A 12767-nucleotide genomic window follows, 5' to 3' on the forward strand; every position below is an offset into this window, starting at 1 on the left:
TTTCTTTCCATCCCTTAAATAGCCACCCTCTCCTTTCAGACATTATTTCTTGTTCACCTTCCTGGCGTCCAGTTTTAATATTTTAAACTCGGAGGAGAGTGGTTCTCTCCTTTCCGCTCCCCTGGCTTCCTTGAGGTCGGCAAGGGCTCCCACCAATTTATGCCGATAGACTTGAAATCAGCTCCAAATTTCTTTCTGGCCTTTCATCCGAAAGCTATTCGGGTGGAGAACAGCTTTTTGGCTATTTGGAGAGTGGAAAGGAGCCTCGGGGAATCTGCTTTTTCTCTGTGACAAGTGCCAGTAATATCATGCTTGGGAAACAATTACTTTTCTTTTTCTTTTCTGCCTCGCAGACTTGGCGCAGCTGAAATGTGATGGAACAGACGCTGGAAATGAAAGGTCCTGCAGAAGGAGGAGAGGATGGGCTGTCCTGCCTGCAAAGGGTGGAGCGAGGTGGCTTCCTTAGCTCTCCAGTAAATCACATGGAACACCACCCATCAGAGTCTGTGGATGACTTCAGACTGGCTTGGGGGTGAAACAACACCAAGGGATGATATTTTACTTGCGTTTTTAAAGCTCTAGGCAGAGTCTCTGGTCCAAGTCTGGTTGGTAGCATGTCAGCGTGCACTGGGAAGGCTTGTAACTGAGCTCATAACTTTTTATGTTTTTAAGAGGGAATGCTTGGCTTTCACTGCTTCACTAGGGGTTTCTTCGTGTGCTTTGAAATGTGACTATCTGTGAGGTAGTACTGGGGTTTTTTCCACCCCCCTCTCCTTAGTGACTTCCTTTCTTTGCATTTCTTGTCCTGCTTCCTCTGCTTCAGGCTTAATTGCACCGGTCAAGAGAGATGGAGTTGAAACGATGGCAGCTTTAATTTGGAAACTGTTCATTGCATTAAAAGAAATGCTTAACTCCCTCTCTATCAAACTTATGATATTAAGATCAGTAATTCTCCCCCTCTTCCAATTAGTTTCATTGGCGCTAGCTGTCATGCCGTGTTGGAAGGGCTCGGATGCTTTGCAGCGCACTTGATACCTGAGCAGAGAAGGGGCAGGTAACGGATAAAAGACTGTGCAGGTCCCCTCCTTGCTGTGACCTCTGCTGATGGGTGGAAAAAACCTCCAGGACTGGTTTTCCTCATGCTTTTGCTGTTGTAGATGGAACTGGCTGTTAAAAAGGAGGGTTAAGTTGGCCCTGCAAACATATGTCTCGGGGAAGATAGGGGTTGAGAAGCAGAGCTGCCGTGGTGATGGATATTTTTTGTGAAGGCAAGATGCGTCCATTAAAAAATACTTGTGCTTCCAAGCGTGTAAGCCCCAGACCTGTCCTCAGCAGAGCAATCCCCACTTAGATGAGAAGAGATTGTCCCTGAGCTCCCCGAGATGGCCAGTGGCTGGGCACCTACCTGTAAAACCCCTGCAGGGAGACTGGTCCGTGCCTCTCTGCTCTCATTCCTCATCTGGAAGAGTGCTGGGAATGTCTGTACTAGAAAGCTACTGTTAGATGGCATTGGTTGGCTGTGAATATTCATGTGCGACTTGTTTTTGGAGCAAAAGCGTGAGCAGGGCTGTGGTACTGCTAATTGCAATTGAAAGTGTTAATTTTCACACGGTGGTAAAAGAAATCCCAATTTGCGAAGATTTCACTTGCGTCAGGGGTGAAGTTCCTGACAGTTTTAAAGGGTGCAGAAGTGAAATGCTGAGTTTGAATATTGAGTCCCTCTTAAAATACTTTGCTTCATCTGAAAGATTCCCAGGCACTCTCAGTGTGTTACTTTGTAAAACCTAACTTTTTTTTTTTTTCCCTAAGAAGGTTGGAGTCTTGACTTATTATTCAACTTTCTATTGCAGCTTTGTTTAGTGGACTTTCTACATTTTTAGTTCAAACATTATACAATCTGACCAGGAGTCGTGCAATCACAGTGGGCGATGGGAAGAAGCAGCATAATTTATTCTATAAACAAAGGGGTCATCTACATTAGAGCACAAGTCGGTTAATAAAATGGGTTTTAGTGAAATAAAAAAAATAAATGTGTAGCTTTCCCCGGGCTGTGTTTAGAAATAGTTGCACTCAGATGGGGAATGTGGCGCTGATGTCTTACAGGAGATGAAGCCAATCTCTGTGGTAAGCAGCTACCCTGGTCAGACTTGTCTGGATCGAGATCAGTCTTGTCTCGTCTGGGTTGACGTGTCCTTGGTGAAGCTCCCACCCTGTGCATGTTGCCAGGGCTCCTGGGCACAGCCCCGTGCATCTCTGGGCTGCGATGAGCTGAGCTGCTCTGCGTCTTCCCTGGCGAAGTGCAGAAGAAGGCGTCTTGTCCCTTTGCATGCTTGAGAGAAGGGGACGATGGAAAGGGACCGGAAAGACTAGAGGGATTTGACCAGATCCTTATTGCAAAATGGGGTGGATAATGAATGCCAGCAGAGGGATTAAACTACATTTAACGTTTATCCTGAGATGAGCCAGCTGTTTCTAGGTTGGAAATGTGTGCAAGCTCGAGCTGGGGATAGCTCTGAGGACACTCATCAGGCACAATAAAAGGTGATGTTCAAGGACCACTAAATCTTGTTACTGTCCATGTCTTGTTCTGGAGTTGTACATGTCGGATCCTTGCAGGACAGCTTTGCACTCTTAAAGTGTTAACTTTGGTAAAATTACCAAATTGCTGTGGTTTGACTGCTGGGTGGATTGAGGATCCTCCTGAGCATTTGCTGGACAACCAGCAGCTCCAGCCACGTTGAGAAGCTGGAAAATGTCTTGGGTGGGGTATGTGTTATAGGTCTGGGCAAAGGGCTGGTGAGTCAAACTACTGCTTCTGGATCTGAGGTCTGGAAAGGAGGAGAGTCGGGGGGGATTTTCCACTTTCTGCCGAGGATATATTGCGGCGTGGGTAGGGAGCATCTCTCAGGCTCCCTGCAGTACAGACCTGGGAAGTATCAGCTGGTTGAAAAATTGCTTTATCCAACAAATGTTTAAAAAAAAAAAAAAAAGCTCCTGGAAGAGGAGAAAGGCTAGCTTCAGTGAAGTTAGTGGCACAACTCCCCTTAGCATGAGTCAGGAGCGGGATTTCATCTTGGAGCTGCAGCGAGTACAACCAGCGTTTCTCCTGGACCGTAAACCGAAAGTTGCTGAGAGTTATTAGGCACACGTGCACACAATAGTGCTCAGAGCCCGTCCGCTGAGATCTTTCCTTGGGGATCCATATAAAATACCTCTCACAAAAGCTGCCCTGTGTGCGAGCAGAGGAACTCCATCTAGTGACGTTTAAAAAGGAAAAAAAAAAAAGAAAGCCCACAAAACCTTTTCCACACACACATACAGTCGCGTACCTCTTATCTTACTGCCAGTCTGTTGAAGATATCAGCGCAGCTAAACAGCACGCACTTACCATACGGGGCACTAAAAATGCTGCCTGAGAAGCGCGTTCAGTCCCTGCTCTGAATTCTGCCAATGCAAAAAATGTCCCCTTTGTCATGGTGGTGAATGAATTTTCTTGTTCCCCTTTCTCCTTGGATTTATGTTAACCCTGGGTTTCAGTCGAGTTTGATCTCCTCACTTTATTGTATCGCAAACAGTAGTCAATAGCTCTTCAGCTTGAGATCGCCTGGATTTATTTTCAGGTCAAGTCAACTCTCCTTGACCCAAGTCTGAACCAAAATACATTCCCAGAAGATTCCCCCACAGGATATCAGATCCAAAGACAGAGTGACATTGTAATGAGTTCAAGGTTTCAGCTCAGTACAACGGAGTCCCTGTTGGCGTGGGGAAGGCAACCGAGCCATCCTTCTTATTTCAGAGCTGGGTCCTCTCCTGGGGCAACTCAGAGCAGATTTTGTCATCTGCTAGTCACTCCTCTTCATTGAACAGCGTCATCGATTCCATTCCTGGTGTTTGCGATCTGAAGGGAAGCCGGTCCTGGCTCCTTACGTATGTGTTTGCATGGCTCTAACATGTGTGTGTGGAATTCGGTGTGCAGGCTTTAAGCAACTGATGAGATGATCTTCATTCATGTTTTTTTTTTGTTTGTTTTTTTTTTTAAGGGAAAATGGGATCTCTTTTGGGGATTGCCTGGCACAGAGGCAGAACCAACTGATATTGCATCATGAAGTAAAAACACCGCTTTGAAGACTTGGGACAAAAATGGAATGAACTCATAATTTATCCTGAATGATAAATCTTCCTTCAAAAGAAGGCAGCCTTATGTTTAGTACAAAAGACTGTTTATTTCTTCTATGGAAAAAAAAAGTAGTAGTGTAATCGGATAGGATTAACTTTCCGGGGGCCCTGGACAGAAGCTAAAGCACAGGCTGCCTCCTTCTTGTGCTTGCATTGGATAATTTGAGTAGTCTAAGACCTCTCTGGCTTCCTACGGCATTGGGCCATGAGCTGCCGCCAATGTGCCTTGCACCTAAAGCCAGTATTAAGGACCCCAGCAACAAGGGTTTCTACAGAAACTAAAATTGTCCAAGCGTTTGGCTGGTATAAACTTCTTGTCTCAACTGGGAACTTGGCCCAGGTATGGAGAAAAATACAGCCGTATTAGTGTTTTTCATCTCGAGCAGGTAGTTGAATACATTTACGGCAAACGCATAAATAACGTAAAACTGACTTAATGTTGCATTGAGAGTCTTTGTGGTTTCTGTGTGCTGACTTTGTTGTTTTGACTGTTCGTGGTTAATGTTACATCAGGCCTTTTTATTTTATCTAGTCATTTAATTACCTAGGAATAGTCCTGTGCGCACATTTGTTGGTGGGAGCGATGATGCTTCAAATTTCACACCTCGTTGGGATGGATGGGAAAGTGTTTAGTGAGATAGCTGGGTTGGCAAAAGGAAGGAGTAAAGTGAGAGTCCAAGTCCCACCGGAGTTTGCATGTGTGTGCTCTCTTACTTGTGCAGAGAGACCCGCGCAGTTCAGGGGATAAGCAAATCCCACCTTTTCTGATAGGCCGAGTTGAGTTATCTGTGCCTGAGCTGGTTAAGAGCGTGACACGGTCAAACTGGCATGAGTGATGCGTTTATGGTGCAAGAGCTGCTCAACAGTCGCTGCTATTTTGTGCAGTAGAAGCATAGGATCGTCAAATATCTCAAGTTGGAAGGGACCCATAAGGATCATCGAGTCCAACTCCCTGCTCCTCGCAGGACTACCTAAAACTAAACCATATGACTAAGAGCGTTGTCCAGACGCTCCTTGAACTCTGACAGGCTTGGCGCAGTGGCGGCTTCCCTGGGGAGCCTGTTCCAGGGACGACCACCCTCTCAGTGAAGTAAACTCAAGCTATCTTCTTGCCTTGTTCCTCTGGAATAAGCTACTTCGGCGAGTTATCACAAAGGAAGGACGTGGTCGTGTACGGTAACTTGTATGTGTGCCGAAGGCCTTCCCGTAGCTATTACGAGAGCAGCCACGTAGCAGAACAACACTGCTTGGGATGAATGGGAGTGTGCTTATGGTGCTGCCTGAATTTGGTCTGAGCTCAGGTCTGCATGTGTTTGGTTTTTTTCTGTGATCCACAGCCTTCTCATGAGGGAAGATGTGCTCCAAAGAGACAGCAAGGCTCTTCGGGGACTTGAGCGTGGGCTGAGTGTCTGGAGAACATGCGCAGTGGGCAGGAGTCCCGTCCCGGTGTCCTCCGTGCCTGGAGCCAAGCCAAGCTGGAGGAGATTTGAACCTACATCACCCATGGGGTGATGGGGCTGCCCTGACCACCATACTAAAGGTATGGATGGAGAAAGGGGGGAGGGATACTCCCATTTCAAAGGAACACAAGATTTGTGGGGTCAGGAGAGAGGTGGGGAGCCGAAGGTGGAGTGTGACCGTAGCTGTGAAAAGGGGCCATGAGACCAGTCCCACCCCAGCGTCGTGTGGAGGAGATCCCATTGTGAGGAGACCTTGTCCATATGCAGTGGCTGGCTGTGTGCAGGGTGCTCCTCAGATGTCTGTCTGATATGGTCCCTTGGGGGAGGGAGGTGTTTATTGACCTTGATCTGATTGCAATTGAGGCAGGAGATAGGTGTCAGTTTGCCGCAGGAGATAGGTGTCAGTCTGCCGCAGACGCTTCTGGGCATGTGCCACAGCAGGACTGGAGCCTCTTGGAGAATGGAGACCAGGCAAGTAGGGAGTCTAGATTGGGCAGCAGCCAAAGGAGGGCTTTGGTGAGCCCATGTTTTGCAGCCGGCCATCCATTTCTACCCAAATGCTGAGTGTCTGGCTGGACGGAGAGCCAGGAGAGCTCGGCAATTTCCACTGGCTGAGCCAGAAGCAATCCAGAAGGAGATGGCCAGATAGTTCCCAACCAACGAACATCAAACTGAATGCAGCTGTAACGCCTTTGTCTTCTCACCTGCCGTCAGTGTTTGCTAGCGGGCAAACAGTGACTGTTCACAACAGGCCCGGGAAAAAAATTACCCTTTGTGTTCGTTTACATAACATTTTCAAGGAGTTGTGGCTAAATGAGGGTGACCTTCATTCTCAGCTCCCATGCATGGGCTTAGCTCCAACAACTCCAGTCAAGCTATGCTGGCTTTCGGCAGCTGGGACTTGGGCCCTGCTTTTAATGTCCCTTACTCAGTGCTCATGCAGTCGGTTTTCCTTGCCAAGATTATATTTGCTTTCCTTCCTAAAGGACTGCTCTAAATATCATACTTTAAAACAATATGTCTTTTTCCCCCGCAGAGAACAATATGATATGCCACCGTTGAATTGATATGTCCATGAAAAGCGAATATAATCTCCCCAGTAGATCCCCTTTCCAAAAGATTTATGATTTAATGAATTTTTTTATTTCTTACCGGCACGTAATATTCAGTTGTTTTACACCTAGTCTTTCCCATGGAAGCAAGCGAAGGCAGGGGGGGGATCCCATCATCCTAATTCAAACTCCTTTCTTCCCTCTCTGTCCCCGGCTTGCCACTTGTAACCCTTGCCGCCGATGCAAAGTTAGAGTCCAGCTTCCCGTAGCGTGGCTTCTGTCAAGACCTACCCCCGACACGTTAATGTCACCTTGCTAATTTGAGACAGTGCTGTGCGGAGAGGAGAAGTTTATGAATGGTGTTTATGTAAAAATCAATGCCTCTGAAAAATCTTCACTGCTGGCTCCTTGGCTGCTCCAGGCAGGATTTCTGGCTCAGGGTCCTATTTTATCTTCCTCATGGTCACGCTCCGGCACGCTCTCAAATAAACGGCAATAATGCCTATGACGGTAGATTGTGAAGCTGCAAATAACATCCATAGGTAACACCTTATTTTAGTGGAAGGGTAAGATGGAAATGAACTGTGAAGGAGAGAGCCATCTTTGATAATTGTTAGCTACGCGGGTAATATTCCTAATTACACCAGCAATTGATTTCTCCTAAAAGCTCTCATCGCCTTGAAAATGGTAAATTGATTGCTCTGCCAGCCCTTTCCTCGGCGGATGCCCCTGGGATGCGTGCTGTACCGGTGCTTGGCTGTTGGGAAGCTCGCTGGGAACGATGGCTGCGATTCCCGCTGGGACTGATGGAAAGCATGCTGCTGGGTGGCTGGACAGGAGCGTTAACCTCTCTCCTGCTGCGTCTTTGGGGGAAAAAGACAAAGAACGGTTAAAATCCTGGGTGGTCCAGTTGATCGAGACCCACGTGAAGCGCTGTGTGCTTTGTGTTGTCTCTCTGATCGGTGCTGTTCACCATCACTTGTCAAGAGGTGAACGCTGATGGCAGCATCCCCGGGCTGGACAGTCTGCCTGGAAAACAGCTCTCTACCGGCGGGTTTTCACAAGCCTTTCAGTCTGTGGTGCTTCAAACCGCAGATGTTGGAGGCCTGTGACATCCCAAGGAGCTCAGCTTTTGTGCTCCAAAATCTTCCTCTTAAATTCGGTCCTTATTGTTGCGGTGGAGAAGTTGAAAATACAGCTTTGGAGTTACGGCATAGATGGAAACCAGGCTTCCTGCAAAAAAAAAAAAAAAAAAAAAAAATCATCTCATGAACCTTTAAACTAATGGGTGAGTGGTATGGAGGAGAAAGGGAGCACTGTGATTTCTCTTTAATTGCTTGGTTTGGTGGTTTAGGCTAGGCGAGGGGAAGCTGAAGCCTTGCCCCAGGATGGGTTGTGGTCGCCTGGCAGCCTCTACCTGCACATCTCTTCCTTTGCTCCCCGGTTTTAAGAGGTTAACTTCTTTCTGCCACAGTTTCCCTAGCTGTAAAATAGGGTAACGCCATGTGTTTGCGAGCGTGGCATCCCAGGGCACGCTGAGCATCCTACCCCGCACCGCCTCCGTGCCTTGGCCTTCCCGCCCTCCTGCGCTATGGCAGCTCCTTGGGGCACCCCCGGCTCGCTCCGTCCTTCCGCAGAGGAGGACGTCCGTCTCCTTGGAGCTGCCTACGAGTACACGTGCCTTTCCCTGTGCTGCCGCAAGCACGAGTAGCACCTTTCCGCAGCGCAGCGGCGGGAAGGGTACTTCTCCCTGCTGTCTTCCCCTTGGGTTCCTCATCTTGCGTCCCTTCCAAACTGGAGAGGACGGAGCTGGACAGGAGACCAGCCCCGTGGCTTTCCTGATGGCTGCCAGGGGCTGCTGACGCGGCTTTAGGCATGGCTTGGCACTAAATGACTTGATTGTTTTCTGTTGGTAGGGGAAGCGAAGCTGGGCAGTACCGCAGTCGCTGCCTGCTGGAAATTCGCTGCTCGTTTCCTTTTCTGCCTGTGATTTCAGAGGTGACTCCTCATGTAGTCATCTATTTATTCCTTTTGTTAGGCCGGTGGCTTGTCCCTCCATCCATCATCCAACCCATGCAGCGAGGAACGTGACCGGGAGAGGACAGAGAACTAGCTGTCTTGGAAGAGGGCGGAAATGAGCGCTGCGTTTTCATCCAGCAGCCCGCTGGCGCTGGCTCCCAGGACTGCAGGAAGCTCGTTTTTACCTTCGTACACTTCACGGATCACAGCCTGATTTCCTCCAGGGCTCTCCCTGGCTTTATCGTCTCGATGTGGGTGTTTGCACTCCTGGCCGGCACGTTGTTCCCCGCCTGCGCGCGAGGCTGCTGCTTTTGGACACCCGCTCGGTGATGCCGCTCCCGCCTCGCTCTTGCTGCACGCAAATCCTCTCTTGTGTAATGGAGAAATGTTTCCCTTTGTCCCTTTTTGATATTTGCTGTGCTATTTAAATGCTCCCCCACCCAACGCATATATGCGCTTTGCCTTACTGGCTTTCTCTCTCACCCCCCCCCAAAAAATCTTTCTAGCACTTAAAGCTGCCAACTTGCTGCTTTTTTTTCCTCATTTCTCTGTTGAGTAGGCAGGGCTGGGTGTTAGCTTCCATCTGCCTCCCAGTTGGAAAGGGAAGCCTTGAGAGAAAATGAGGATGCTTTCAGCCCGCATTCCCAGCGCCAACAGGGAGAGGCTGTGGGGACCATGAGAAATTCCTGATTTTTCTCTCCCCCCCAAGTTAATAAAAACTTGTGCTTTTGGAGAAAAAAATAATACGTTGCTGGAGTTCAGGCAGTTAAACAAAATATAAATGCAAAACAATTGGATAAGCAGTTAAAATAATAATCTGGCTTTCAGTGCTGGATTTTGCCCAGCACCCTGTGCCTGCCCCTCCTGCCGTACCTATCTCCGCGGGTCAGAGCTCGCCCTTAGGTGTGTTTATCTGCAGCGCTGAGCGCGGCGGAGCCTTGACCTCGCGCAGGGCCCCCGTGGTCCCCGCGGGGATAGCAGAGGCTTGTCGTGGAAGGACCCTGAGAAAAACCCAGCGAGGCGAATCCGCTGCCCCGTGAAGGTGACCGGTCCCTCCCCGGCACGTTGCCACAGACGCCTCTGTAGCAGGGTGAAGAGCCGCAGAGTTTTGCTTTCCCCCTTTCCTACGTATCAACTCGTTTTCGATGAGCGGTGGATCGCCTTGCCTGCATAGCTGCATCTACAAGGAGTTTCTGGTCGCTGGACTATTCCATCTCTTGGGACACCTGCTTGGGCTGGCTGTGACAGCGGTCTAACGGCAGCAGATAGGAATTAATCACGGCAAGCAGGTAGCATCGACCCTCTGCCGATCATATCTGGGGTGCTCAGCTTCTCCCCAGCTCTGCTTGCCGGGTCGCAGGGGGGTGGTTTCCTATCATGCGGGTTTTTTTTGAGACCGCGTTGTTTTGCTTACCGCCCAAGTATTTCATCCCTGAATGCTGAGCAAAATCTGGCTTTCATAACGGAAAGGGAACGGGCTCTGTCTCTCCTGCGTGAGGAACGTGCTTGCTATAAAAAGATAGCTGGAGGGAGGAACCTGGAAAGGGCAGCGAGGGCTCTGCTCTCAGCAAATGCAGGAGAGGGGAGGTTGCCTGTGACTCCTGGACAGCCAGCAGCTTTGCGGTTGCAGATGCTGGCTGGTATTTTTGTAGAGCTGTGGAAGAGATTGTACTACTTGATGTTATGTTCTGGCACAGTAAGTAAAGAAAAACCACTCCGCTTGCTTTTTTGGCCAAGTGACTCTGGAGTTCTGCTAGAGTGCCTTTTTTTTTAATTTTTTTTTTCCCTAGGATTTTCAAAGCCCGATTTAGCCAAGTGCTTTAGTACATGCTTATTTTTAAACCTAATCCTGTCGCCGTCTGAACTCGTCGTGCTTCAATTCTGCCAATGTCCACGGACTTGAGCGAGCACTCAGAATTTAAGTAGATGCCAAAACACTTTGCTCACTGACAGGAGGACCTGTCTGTCCTCATCCAGGGAGAGCGGGGGTCAGGGAGGGGGACAAGGCACCTTGCGTCTCACCCTCTCCATCCGTGGGATGGTGAAGAGCCTCCTCCCTCTGTTCTCCTCCTTCCCTGGCACCTAAACCCGCGGCAGTGTTGTGAGCATGGTGGTGGTCCGGGTGGTCTGCTTGGTGTCTTCTCGAGGTCTTGTTGCAGGGTGGCACTTTGAGGCGGTGGCAGCCCAGGTCTCGGTGGGGACAGAAGCACCACCAACCGCCCACCAGGTCGGGCCTTTCTCCAGCACGTTTCTTTGCCACGTGCTCCCCAGAACACCCCAGCGCGGCGTCGGCTGGGAGATGTTGGAGGTCCCTGGGGACGCGCGGGGCTGAGCTGGGAGGCAGCACGGGGCGAGCACCGGGCAAGCTTCGGTGCGCGCTTGGAGCTGCAGGAGGTGTAATATCTACAGCTTAATCTTCTCTGTGCTGGCAGAAAAGCTGAAGCTAATTGTGCCTTTGCTTGCACGGTGTAAATGTGATGCATTTGACTCTGCTCCTTGACGGGGGCAGAATTAAGGCATTGTGGGCTCAGAAATAGAGCACAGTTAAAATAGCAAGCGCTTTTTTTTTCAGAATTAAGGCTGCTCTGCCGGCAACTAGGAGTCCTTTTAACCCGCACCCTCGCTCTTTGTAAACACGTCCCTTCTGCCAGAGAATAAAGTGGCTTGTTTTGCCGCATCCCTGACTTGCTTTAAGCTTGAGAACTTGTGCTAAGCGCTTTCATGGGAAAACAGGTTCTCTTTTTAAGCATGCGTTTGCCAGCAGGTTTTAATGCAAGCTTTTATTTGCCTGTGGAAATAGGATTAAGCATCTTTGGGGGAAACAAAATACATGCTTTCCGGGGGTGTCGAAGCCCTCGGGTTGCAAGTGCTAAAACGCCCTGTATCTTCCAAAAAGCGCGGGTTAAAATGTGTTGGCTAACCCGTTTCTCCTGGCTGGACAGCGGCTCAGTAGCGACGAGGTGATTTAGGCTCTCGGAGCCGTGCGTGTCGGGGCGTGCTCCAGCAGCAGGGTTTGGGCAGGGGGGAGCCAAGCCCCCGCTCCGGGTTATCGGGTGTTTTCGGAGCAGTCCGGCGGTACGTGCGTCAGATCCCTCGGAGCTGCCAGCGCCGTTGTCAGGCTTCAGCAAGTTGTACCGTGCGGCTGTTGCGTTGGCAGGTAGGCGATCATCTACGCCCGGCGTCTTCCCCGGGACAGACAGACAGGCTGACCCCGCTGGAGCTGAATACAGGCCGTTTTGGTCACCTGCCTTTCCTGTGCTGAGGAGGCGTGGAAGGAGTGGGTTCCCAGTTTTAGCTTGCGAGTTTCTGGCTTCCTGTCACTTTTCCTTGGCGTTAATTTTTCTTGTCCTGTGTGAGGGAGTAGAGGTGAGAATCTGCTGCCTCCCCTTGCCCTGTCTTCTCAATATTTTATAGTATGTGTGTGCGGGAAACAAAACAAACCAGAAAATGACTAGAAACCTGCTTTTCTCTTTTCTTTTACTTTTAAAGTTAATGTTTTATCTTTTTTCTTCTTTCTCTCTCTTCTTTCTCTCTCTTCTCTTGTATTTTTTTCTTTTCTCTCCCCCCCCCTTTTCTCTCTCCCCCCCCTTTTCTCTCTCCCCCCCCTTTCTCTCTTCCCCCCCCTTTTCTCTCTTCCCCCCCCTTTTCTCTCTTCCCCCCCCCCTTTCTCTCTTCCCCCCCCCCTTTCTCTCTTCCCCCCCCCCTTTCTCTCTTCCCCCCCCCCCCCTTCTCTCTCCCCCCCCCTTTCTCTCTCCCCCCCCCCTTTCTCTCTCCCCCCCCCCTTTCTCTCCCCCCCCCCCTTTCTCTCCCCCCCCCTTTCTCTTTCCCCCCTTCTCTCTCTTTCCCCCCCTTCTCTCTCTTTCCCCCCTTCTCTCTCCCCCCCGCCTTCTCTCCCCCTTCTCTCTCTTCCCCCCCCCTTTCTCTCTTTTCTCTCCCCCCCCCCTTCCCCCCCCTTTCCCCCTCCTTTCCCCCTCCTTCTCCCCCCTTCCCCCCCCTTTTCCTCCCCTTTTCCCTTCTTTCCCTCTTTTCCCTTCTCTCCCTTTTTCGCCGCCCCCCCTTT

The 12767-nt window shown here is 49.9% G+C and overlaps 1 long non-coding RNA gene across 1 annotated transcript in view; it reads left to right on the top strand.

Moving 5' to 3' along the window:
• LOC142414359 (uncharacterized) overlaps positions 1-4027 on the top strand; it is a 31177-nt gene extending 27150 nt beyond the window's left edge. Inside the window, exon 3 of the long non-coding RNA XR_012777037.1 lies at positions 365-4027. This is a non-coding gene — a long non-coding RNA (uncharacterized LOC142414359). The remainder of the gene's footprint in view (positions 1-364) is intronic.
• Positions 4028-12767: the final 8740 nt, after the last annotated feature.

This window comes from Mycteria americana, chromosome 9 (assembly GCF_035582795.1).
Source record: "Mycteria americana isolate JAX WOST 10 ecotype Jacksonville Zoo and Gardens chromosome 9, USCA_MyAme_1.0, whole genome shotgun sequence".
In the NCBI taxonomy this organism is placed as follows: domain Eukaryota; kingdom Metazoa; phylum Chordata; class Aves; order Ciconiiformes; family Ciconiidae; genus Mycteria; species Mycteria americana.